Genomic DNA, 10,125 nt, shown 5'->3' on the forward strand with positions numbered 1-10,125 from the left:
AGAGAAAATGCTTTTAAGCTCTTTGAGAGCACTTTAACATTGCATGTTCAGGCATGTGGATGGAGGTTAACCTAGTGGCTCAGAAAAAGCCGTTGGACTTTGGTATTGGCCACTGATACCTAAAATGGCAGCCAGGTTCTCGTGTGTGGAGCTAACCAGAAGAATGGTTATACCCCCCCCACCATTACCTTGCTGAAATGGGTTCACCAACACTGATGGCTTTTCAATGTGCAGTTATGTGAGCTCTTCTTCCTTGTCAGACCTTGTTGCCTTTGTTAATGATTATTGATACATATTAGAAGAGGGACAGATATGCCTGTGACATCCCAGTTCAGCAAACTTTAAAGCAGTTGTAAAGGTGTGTGCTTCTAAAATGAATACCAAGTTACACCTCACAGACTTGGTGATCTTTCATAACTTGTAAACTTGTAAACTGAATTTCGTAACTTATTCATCTGAGCCTAACATGAAATAGAGCAGAAAAAATGTTGCTTAGAAGTGCCTGTTTCTTTTCCTCGACTATAAGGAGCTAGAATGACTAGATCCTCATAGGGTGTGTAGGTCAGAGATGCAAAGATACACACTGGGGGTGGCAGAAGTTAGCTGAGTATTGCCTAGTTTATGCTGTAGCGGCAGACTAGCTAATTCAGTTGTTTTTGTTGTGTCTCTGAAGATGAGGTTGGTAGGTCATTCAGTGTATTAGTCACCAATCCCTTCCTCCCTTGCCCTTCATCACTTGTAAGGTGAGCATGTTGTTTTGTGGAAAAATTGTCTCTTAAGAAACTTCCAGCCTCACTTCATATGCAAAGTTTGGGTATTGCTGTCAGTCTGCTCCTGGGAAGAGCTGCTTCTCTTGGTCATGTGGTGGAAGGAGGTGTAAAAATGAAGCCAGCTGCCTAATACAGGCCATGTTTGCAGTGTTGGGTTTTGAATCTGCACTTATAAAGGAATGGTGTGATGGGTGTAAGGTGGGAGGCAATTCCAGTTGCGTGATAAGAACGTGACTTCTTGTTCCACAGTGGTTAAATCCTGTGCATGTGAACTGTTGAGTGGCTCTCTGGCTGGCTGCCACAGACTAAGCTTTTCAGTCGCAAATTTTCTATATAGTTTCCACATCTGCTTCTGCTTGTGCATTTCTGTCCCTCTTACAAACTCCCAATGGAAGACCAAAAGGACTGAACATTTTTTTTCTAGTATTTTGTTTGCTCTTGGAAAACATCTTGGTTTTGTTTAATTGCATTTAATGGTTTTGCATGGTTGTATACCCAATTTGCAAAGGAGAGGATAAGTGAACAAATTTCAGATATTACTATACTGAGGGTTTTTTTGTCTAATTTATTTTATCCCTAATCATGGGATTAAATCGCATCTTTGCAAACTTGTTTAGTAGTAGACAGTGGCTGTAGCTCTGAAATTAAGAGATATAATAGCAATTGTATTAAATTAATCCTGGAAAAATGAGCGTGTCTAGTTTCTTAATTTTAAATTTGAAGTGCCTATTTTTATTATAATTGATATGGGAAACGTATTTCTGGACCGGCACTTTAGCTATAAATTCATTATAATGACATTAGTAAGTTAAATCCTTTATTTTCCACCTAATTACATTTTAATTTTTAGTTATTCATACTACAAAATCTTAAGAAGCTTGACAAAGTGATATGAAACACAAATTATATCAAATTCTGAAATCAACTAAGCATAGCCCTCCTAGTCATCTGTACTTCTAGTGCAGACTCAGCTGCTTAAACTCTAGTGTAAGTATTGCAGGTAAAAGAAGTGTTAGATCTGTAAATATATAGTATCAAGTAGGGATTACTTTGATTTTTCAGTACCTATGGATAGAACTTGACACTCGTTATAAATTGTGGAGATTTGTCTGTGCCATCAGATGAACATTTTAGACTCTCATGCGTATGCTAGGACAAAAAAAGAAAAAGAAGTACTTGCAGGTGCTGACATGTACCATCTTTTTCCAGATAATCTAGTGGTTTGTTTCCCACAGTAGAAGATAGTATCTTTCCCCATGGTTATCTTAATGCAATTCAAGATGTTATGATTTTTTAACTATTTGACACAAGAGGTTAAAGTACTGTCAAGCTCATTTTAGTATAGAGAACTGTGCCCACAAAATCTCTATTTTACTACTTTAAGGAAATTCAGTGATTTTTATTTTTTTTTAGTGTCATGAAGAATCTATGTTGACCCAATGCTTGCTTTCCTAAATTCATAAGCCACGAGAGACATATTTAAATAACATTGTGTACTGTTTCTTAGTGGAAGAACATACCAGAAGAGCCTAGTTACTTGGGGCAGCATGTCTCCAATTATGATCAACCATGACTTGTTTAAAAATATAATAACACGTCTTTTTCATTTCACAGTTTAATTTGTTTTTCCCATCAAATGTGGAATCATTTACTTTGGATGGATATTATTCATAGTCTTTGTAAACTGTTAGAGCACGCTATGTTTTCCTGCGAAGTGTTGGTAAGGTGAGTGATTAAGTTGATTGAAACCTTTTCCTGTGATGATGGTCAAGCTCAGCTTTATTTGGTATGAGCAGTCCTGCTGCGCAGAGCTCAGTTTCCCTGGAATTATTTGTGGAGAGCCATAGTTCAGCACATGAGTTCTGCTATCTTTAGCAGAGGTACCTATGTGCTTGATATTTAGTATTCATTAAGTTGCTTAATGAGAGTCAGAGCCAGGTCAAGGTTTGGCTTCTACTCTACACCTCCCCAGCAGCATGCCAGGGAGCAGGCACACTGCATTTGCATTGGAGTGCTTGGCCAAATTTATGACCTTATAATGTGCATATGTGCATCCTGCAATCCCTCCTGTAAAGAAGCTCTCAGAGATTGCAGTTCAGACTGTCTCCTGTTGCTGTTGGTGCAAGATCAGCATGGGTTTATCACCATGGGACCCATGCTGTCCCTCACCACCCTCTGCCCCTGCTGCTTGCCTCTCTGCTGTGCTTGTTAGCGGATACCAACTGCTCTAGACATAGAGAAGGTGCTGCTGAGGTGCAGGGCTACAACCTGGGCAGGTACCTGTAAGGCCATCTCCTGCAGGATGCCAGGTACGATGCACAGAGCTAGAGGGTAGGGAAGGCAGTGCAGCTTTGTGATGGGGGGACATTTGTCTTTGGCCAGCCAGTTGCCTCACCCAGGACCCTGCATCTCTTCCTGAGGGAGGTGGCAGGAAGCAATTACTTCTCCCTGTAGGTGGAATTCAGTTCCTTGGGCTGTGCCATCTAATGGCCTGTCATTATGCCCACGGATGTACATGTTGTTAACCTCCAGATTCAGTTGTGTCAATAGGATTTCTCTTCCAGGAGAAGTTAGTTAGTGGGATTAGAGCCTTAATCGATTTGGCAGGCAGCATGGGGAGGGGATACAAAGGGACAAAGCCACTGAGTGATTTTCTTGGAGTCAGGACAGAAGCCTGTGGCTGAGCTGGGGATTCTGCATCCAATGCCTGATCCATTCTGGCAGTCGCGCTACCAAAGGAATAAATTTGCTGGTTATGAATAACCAGCAATGTGTTTTGCCATGTACTGTCTGTGTGCTTGTTAGCAAATGAGAATTATTTTTAGGAATTAAGAAAATTTTTATTCATTGCTTACTAACTTTGAAAATTAATAAGCAGACTTGATCTTCTTTAACTGACTAACCATCGTATTCTCTTTACAGAATGTTTAACAAGCCTTAGAGTATTTGGTAGTTTCATAGCAATTTTTGTTGTGTTTATGTACTCCCCAAGAAGCACTGGTGGAATCAGATGACTTCAAGTAGTTTTGGAAACTCTGTAGTGATCATAGATGCTTTTCTTGATAAAGCTCAAAACCAAAAGGAAACTTGAATATTGTCACAGTGCTGGACTTTGTATTTTGATTTGTGTGTGCCCATGGACAATGAGGTTATCAAAGAATATATTCATATCCTGTAGGAATTTTGTTTAGCTCCTGGGTAAAGACCATGTATGGTAGTGTGACTTGTTGTGTAAGTGGAATGTTGACCTGAGACTTGAAATAAGTAAAAGATACTAATCACTGAAGCAAAAATTAACAGCAATATTAATTTCTTGTTTATTTAGTTTGTTTTTTTTTGTTTGGTTTGTTTGTTGTTTTTTTGGTTTTTTTTTTAATTTTCACTTTAACGTGGAACTTGCGGTTTACTTCTTGCAAGTAGGCCTCCTCTGAAGCTGCCATTGCTATTATGTGGATCAAGTGGTAGCAGTAGTTATTTTTACTTTCTTCATTCAAAGCTTATTCAAGACCTGATTCAGAGTTTATTGAAGTCAGGAGAAAATGTTTCATTATTGAAAACCGTGTTTTGGGTTTTGAGTTCTAGGTCAGCATTAGAGACTCACTGGATGATGTGTCTATTGCATCATAGGCGCTTAGGCTTGTGCCCACAGTCCCATTGTAAACTACAAAACCCTGCGAACCAAGTCTGGAAGTGCTTTGAAGCATCAGCCGCTTCACTTGCTTCAGTTTAATTCTGGCTGGAAAGTACCTGTTGTGCTGTAAGAGCAGTGGCAGGTTTACTCTGTTGCTAATAATCCTCCCTGATGACTGCCCTAGGCTGACATACTTCTGGAAACATGCTTGTTTGTGTTTGCATGTACAAAAGCATCTTCCTCTGATTCCCTATCTGAAATATGTGGGTTTATGTTTGGGGTTGTTTTTTTTTTTTTTTTCTTTAAACTTTATTCGGCTTTTGCTGTCATGTGACCACTTCTGAGAACCTAAATTTAGTTGTCAGGTTGGTATCCATTTGGATAAGGAAGCAGTAGCACAGAGTCAGCATGTATCTTTAAACACTCACTTGTTTGCCTATGTGATACATTTATACTGCTTCCCTGAACAAAAGTTGAAACAAAGTGATTTGTTAGCTAGCTCTCCCTCAAATGAGGGTTCTCTGCTGCTTTTGCAGAGGCATTCGTCTTGCCAAATGTTCTTGCGTGCAGCCTTACTGGATGGTTATGGCAGTTTTGGGGCTCCTTTGATTGCATTGTAAGCCAGTTCAAGTTTTTAATCTGAAACACCCTCCAGCCCAAACAATGACAGCTCATTTCCTGAAGATTAATGGATAGATTTGACTTGGTGTCTGATCAGAAAAGTGGCAGCAAATAAATGGCAATGAGTGGGGGCAATGAGATACTCTCCTTTTGGTCTCCTTTTGGCAAGCTATTAATTCATCTCAAGCTGTGTCATGAAATAAAATTCTAAGTAATATCCTAATTATCTGATCATGTAGTGGCTCCAATTGATTCCAGCAGGACTAATTCCTTAAGTAAACCATAACTCTGAGAGATTCAGTGGCAATTAAGCATTTCTCAACTACGTGCCAAGATTTGTCAACCTTTGTTTTTGTGTAGACTTGAAGGAAAAGCTTTTATATTGATTTATCAGAGGCTTACATGGATTGAAACTTGCACATAAGCACTATGCTTACTTTGACATCCAGGTTTTATATATATGATTTATTTTGGTTTTATGGTGCAAAGATACTAAAAATACACAAAAATACTGAATAATTGTATCAGTACATTCAAAATAAATGGGTTATGTACTTTATAGACTTTACTGAGTAACAGTGTTATCCCATAATGTTTCAAATAACTTCAATTTTTAGGAAAACCTGTGTAGTACATATTCAACCATAATCTTTGTCTAACTTGTAAACTTGGGGACAACAACATACAACAAAAAATACTGCTATAAACTATTACGTGAACTAGATATTGTGAATAGCAGATAATGTGAATATAATGTACCAGCCTGATGTTGTATTGGAATTTACCACTTAGTTGGCACCTTTTGAAATGAGGTGTCAGTGTTTTGTCATGTAAAACGTACAGTCATGGTGTTCTGTTCACTACTGTTTGTGCATTGCTCTTTCTAAATAGTATATCAAACAGGAAAAATCTACACCATAAGCAACATGCTGAGAAAACATTGATATTTTTTTTTAATGACCGAGTTGTGAGTTCATCAATATAATAATGTCCCTTTAGGGTGGTGACACATACTATCCGTTAATACTTTGCAGTAAAAAATCATGGAAGGAGTCAGCTGCATTCTTTATATTAGGGTGGGTTACTCTGTAATCACCTTGACTGTTTAAAACAGCTTTGTATTCAGTAATCTGGAGAAGATTCCTTCCATTTGCACACCTACCCATTTTTTTACTTCTGAAATGAAAGTTATTTAGTAAATCACATAAGTCAATTACAGATGGTTTGTTCTATACTTTGCTTGTAAGTTTTTAGACCATATAATCTTAGTTTTAAGGTCTGGGAATAGACAGCTGACTAAAAAACAGTTGAGTTTGTGCCTACTTTCTGCAACCTCTTTTCTTTTCCACAGGTGCAAACAGTGATGGTCACAACTTGAACTGGGGGGGTGGTTGCGTTGTGTTTTCTAACCAGTTGTGTCTCTCATGGTTTGCTGGTCTGAAGAACCACAGCCAAAAAGTTCCGAAAAACGGAGGTGGTGTTAGACTGGGGAGTACACTTCTGCAATATCTTATTGTGTATACAAATATAAAAGCAGTTATTGCATAGCTTCCCCCCCCTTCCCCATGAAACCCGTTCTAAATAATCTCCCTTTGGTATTTTTGGTGTTTCTAAGTTGTAAATATGATTTTTTTTTTTTTTCAGCTTTTATTGACTTTCTTTCATTTTTCTTTTCAGAGTGAAGGAGTTAGTTTTCTCACCATGACCTCAAAGAACAGAGTACAACATTCAAGGAAGCTGCTCGGCATATACCTTTTTGTTTGTTTGTCTTGGGTTTTTTCTTTTGGTTTGGTTTTTGTAACTGAAGCTGCTTAAGGTTTACTTTTCATTGTTGTTATTGTTGGTCTGGACAGTTGCTTAACTGTTGTGGACTAAACTGTGCAACAAACCTGGGAGGAAGGGAGAGCAACCTGCCTAACTTATTACCTGTCCATGGCATCTACAGTATCATTTTGCTGCTGTTGTGACAGAAGTTGGAGATGCTCTTTAGCTCATAGGAACTTTTCTGCCGGCCTCTTTAACTAACAGCCAATGCCTTCATTTCTTTTTTCTGCAAAGATAAACTGTATTTATTCTTCGGCATATATGGGGATTCTGTAACACCTGCTGAAGCAGTAAGATCTGGTATTTACTGGCATAATTTCAAGCCTACCACAGTACTACCTCAGTTCAAAATAAAGCCGGATTTACAGTGTTGGTGTACGACAGGATCTCCTTTTATTTCTATGCTGAGTCTCTCAAGAATGGTCGTCAGCCTTACTGAACTTGCAACGCGTACAGCTGCTGCTGATGGGTTGTGAATCACTAGCCGCAGGGTTTACTCCTCAGACAAAGCCTAACCAGGGCACTGAAAAGTTTAAAATGGGATGAAACTCTGTGGATCGGACTTGGACAGAGGATTCAGAGTAGTTAAAAAAAATATAAAATGTATAACTGAAGCAACGTAAGTTAAAAACATCCAACTGTATTGGGGGTATCTCTCTGTACCTTTGACACACTTGTTTAATCCTCTCTATGTAGGTGTTTATGTAGGTACTTCAGATTGCAAAAGCCTTTACTCCTATTTACAAGCTCACTTTTGTCAGCTAACCTTGTTCTTAGCTGCGTTTCTTGTAACCAAAAATCCACATAAGCATGCTAGGAATGCAGGGATGATAATGGGTATCGGGCAGATTCTAGCGCTCATATTAACACAGTATTATCTTACCATCTAGAAAGTCCTGATATTTGCCTTTTACCAGGAAAGCATCATTGTAGCTGCAGGCGTTATTACAGGAAAGAAGAACCATTGCAGTCACTTATCCTGAGTTCTTTTCAAGGCTACCTTGAAAATCCAAGTGATGTGGCAGCTACTGTCACAAATGTCACATACAACTGTTGCGCCAGACTGGCAGAATGTCATGCCACCTTGTTTCTCCTTTATCTGTTTGTATACATGTTAAGGGTACCTCCCCAGTGCCTGCTCTGATAGACATGTAAGTATTACTAAGTTATGAATTGGGTGAGACTTTTTTTGCTTTAAATCATTGTGCTAGTTGGAACCTGTACTTCACTATTAACAATGCATTATCTTTTGGGAATTTTTATTTCTGAGGAAGATGAGAATCAATGTCTAACAAATATAATGAATGGCAGTGTGGTCTTCCTGCTTACATGCTGAATTTTTAGAACTGAGGATTGTATTACAAGACAAAGATGAATGTAAACTAACTCCTTCCCTACCCCATGACAGACTTTATTTTTCAGTGTAATTTTCGGGGTCTTAAATCACAGCGATGCATAGGCTTATACAATATTAGATCTAAAATAAATTTAAATATCTGATCTGTTTGAATTTATTTTTTTTTTTAATAATAATACTATAAATGGTTCTGAGACATTCTCAAATGCTGCTTGTTCAAGTCTGGAACTACAAAAAGAATCAAATACCTTTGGCATTTTCTGTCTGATTTCCCCCATAGCACTGAGTATGGTACCTGCTGAATTCAATGTTCTGAACTTCTATTTTGAAGTAGCCCTCTGTACCAATTAAGAAATCATGCCACTAAAACAAATGGCTAAAATGCATACAGCAACTTCAAAACAAAAACTTGACAATATAGTCAATTCTTCTCTATCCTGTATATTTCACAAAGGCATATGCAATACTTACATTCTTAATTTAGTTTACAAAATGGAACCAAAATGTATAAATGTTATGTTTGCTAAAACTTCACAATGTATATTGGGTCTTTGTACATTTTGCCTGACTTACCTTAAATTTAAAATATTTTTTGCTATATAACCTTAACAGTTATTAAGCAGTGTTTTCTTTTTGGGTACGTATTGTTTCTGGATATCAAGATGTTAAATATGTTTCTTGCTATTGTGATATGACAAGAGACTTAACTTATCTTGCTGTGTCTTCCAATGTACACGCTGTATATAAGGATAAATGTGATGCTGCTGGAGACCAGAATAAATGAACTAGAGTAGTGTATTGTATTTAGTCTGTATTGATCATGGATGCTCTCCTTAATAGCCATATGCAATAAAATACATTATTTATGAAAGGAGTAAAGTATTTCTGTGCCTGTTTTCTCTAGGGGTAGGGTGTTTTTTCTGGTTGTTTACATAAAATCAGTTTATTCTCCTAAACAGAAACACATTTTCTCTGAACAAATCTTACTGCTCTGCAAATACTTACCTGCTTTCCTTTTAACATTTGTAATGCATGAAAAGTCATGAATTAAGTTTAAATCTTGTTTAATAATAAAAAAATCAGTATTATAAAGGCAGGGTCTGTATATTTCAGGAAATAACTAGGAGCAGAATTTGGTCTTTATTTTTAATTCCAGTTTTAAAAGTGGGTAGAAAACCGTAGGAGTCCTTATGGCAGCTTATTTTGTGGGAACAGACTTGGCCTATACATGCTTTATAGTCACACTGGTACAAGGTGAATGGGAGCCTAATGCTCTGTTTAGATATCTTCATCTGCTGGCTTGTATGCAGGGCCTCCAGGGTGCAGTCATAGACACCATAGGGTCACCATAGCCTGATCTTCTGGTTAGTAGGGATGTCCCTTATACATGTATAAATGACTCTTTTTCCATGTTCCTTGTACCCAGGTAAATGACCTGTGTGAGGGTCACTGACTCGTTCATGACAGGGATTATGGTGATGAGGGGCAGGGGACAAAACCAGCAGGTTCATAAAAACACTTGGGTGTCCATTCAAGGGTCTTGCTTCATCTGGCTATATCTACCACTAAGTGAGCTGTTACTTTCATGGTTTTTTCCATATTAGGCAACACAGTGTCATGTGTTGAGCTTACGGCTGCCACATGTTTTTGAAAAGCCTACCTGGTCATCAGTATTTCTTTACAGGATCTCTTACTGGATCTCTTTGAATCTTCTCTTTGCTCCTCTGTTTAAAGTGAGTAATAAACACTATCATAAAAATGCATCAGTTAAGTGCTAAACTGGATGTAAAAGTTATGTCTAGAAGGTGAGGAGCACTACTGCCAAAATACTGGCTTTTACACAAGAAAGAATATAAACATCAGGCTATGTTTACATATTGTAAATGGAGGAGGCAGAAGACGGAAAGTGACGCACCTTGAAA

This window comes from Psittacula echo (genome assembly GCF_963264785.1).
Source record: "Psittacula echo genome assembly, chromosome: 3".
NCBI lineage: Eukaryota > Metazoa > Chordata > Aves > Psittaciformes > Psittacidae > Psittacula > Psittacula echo.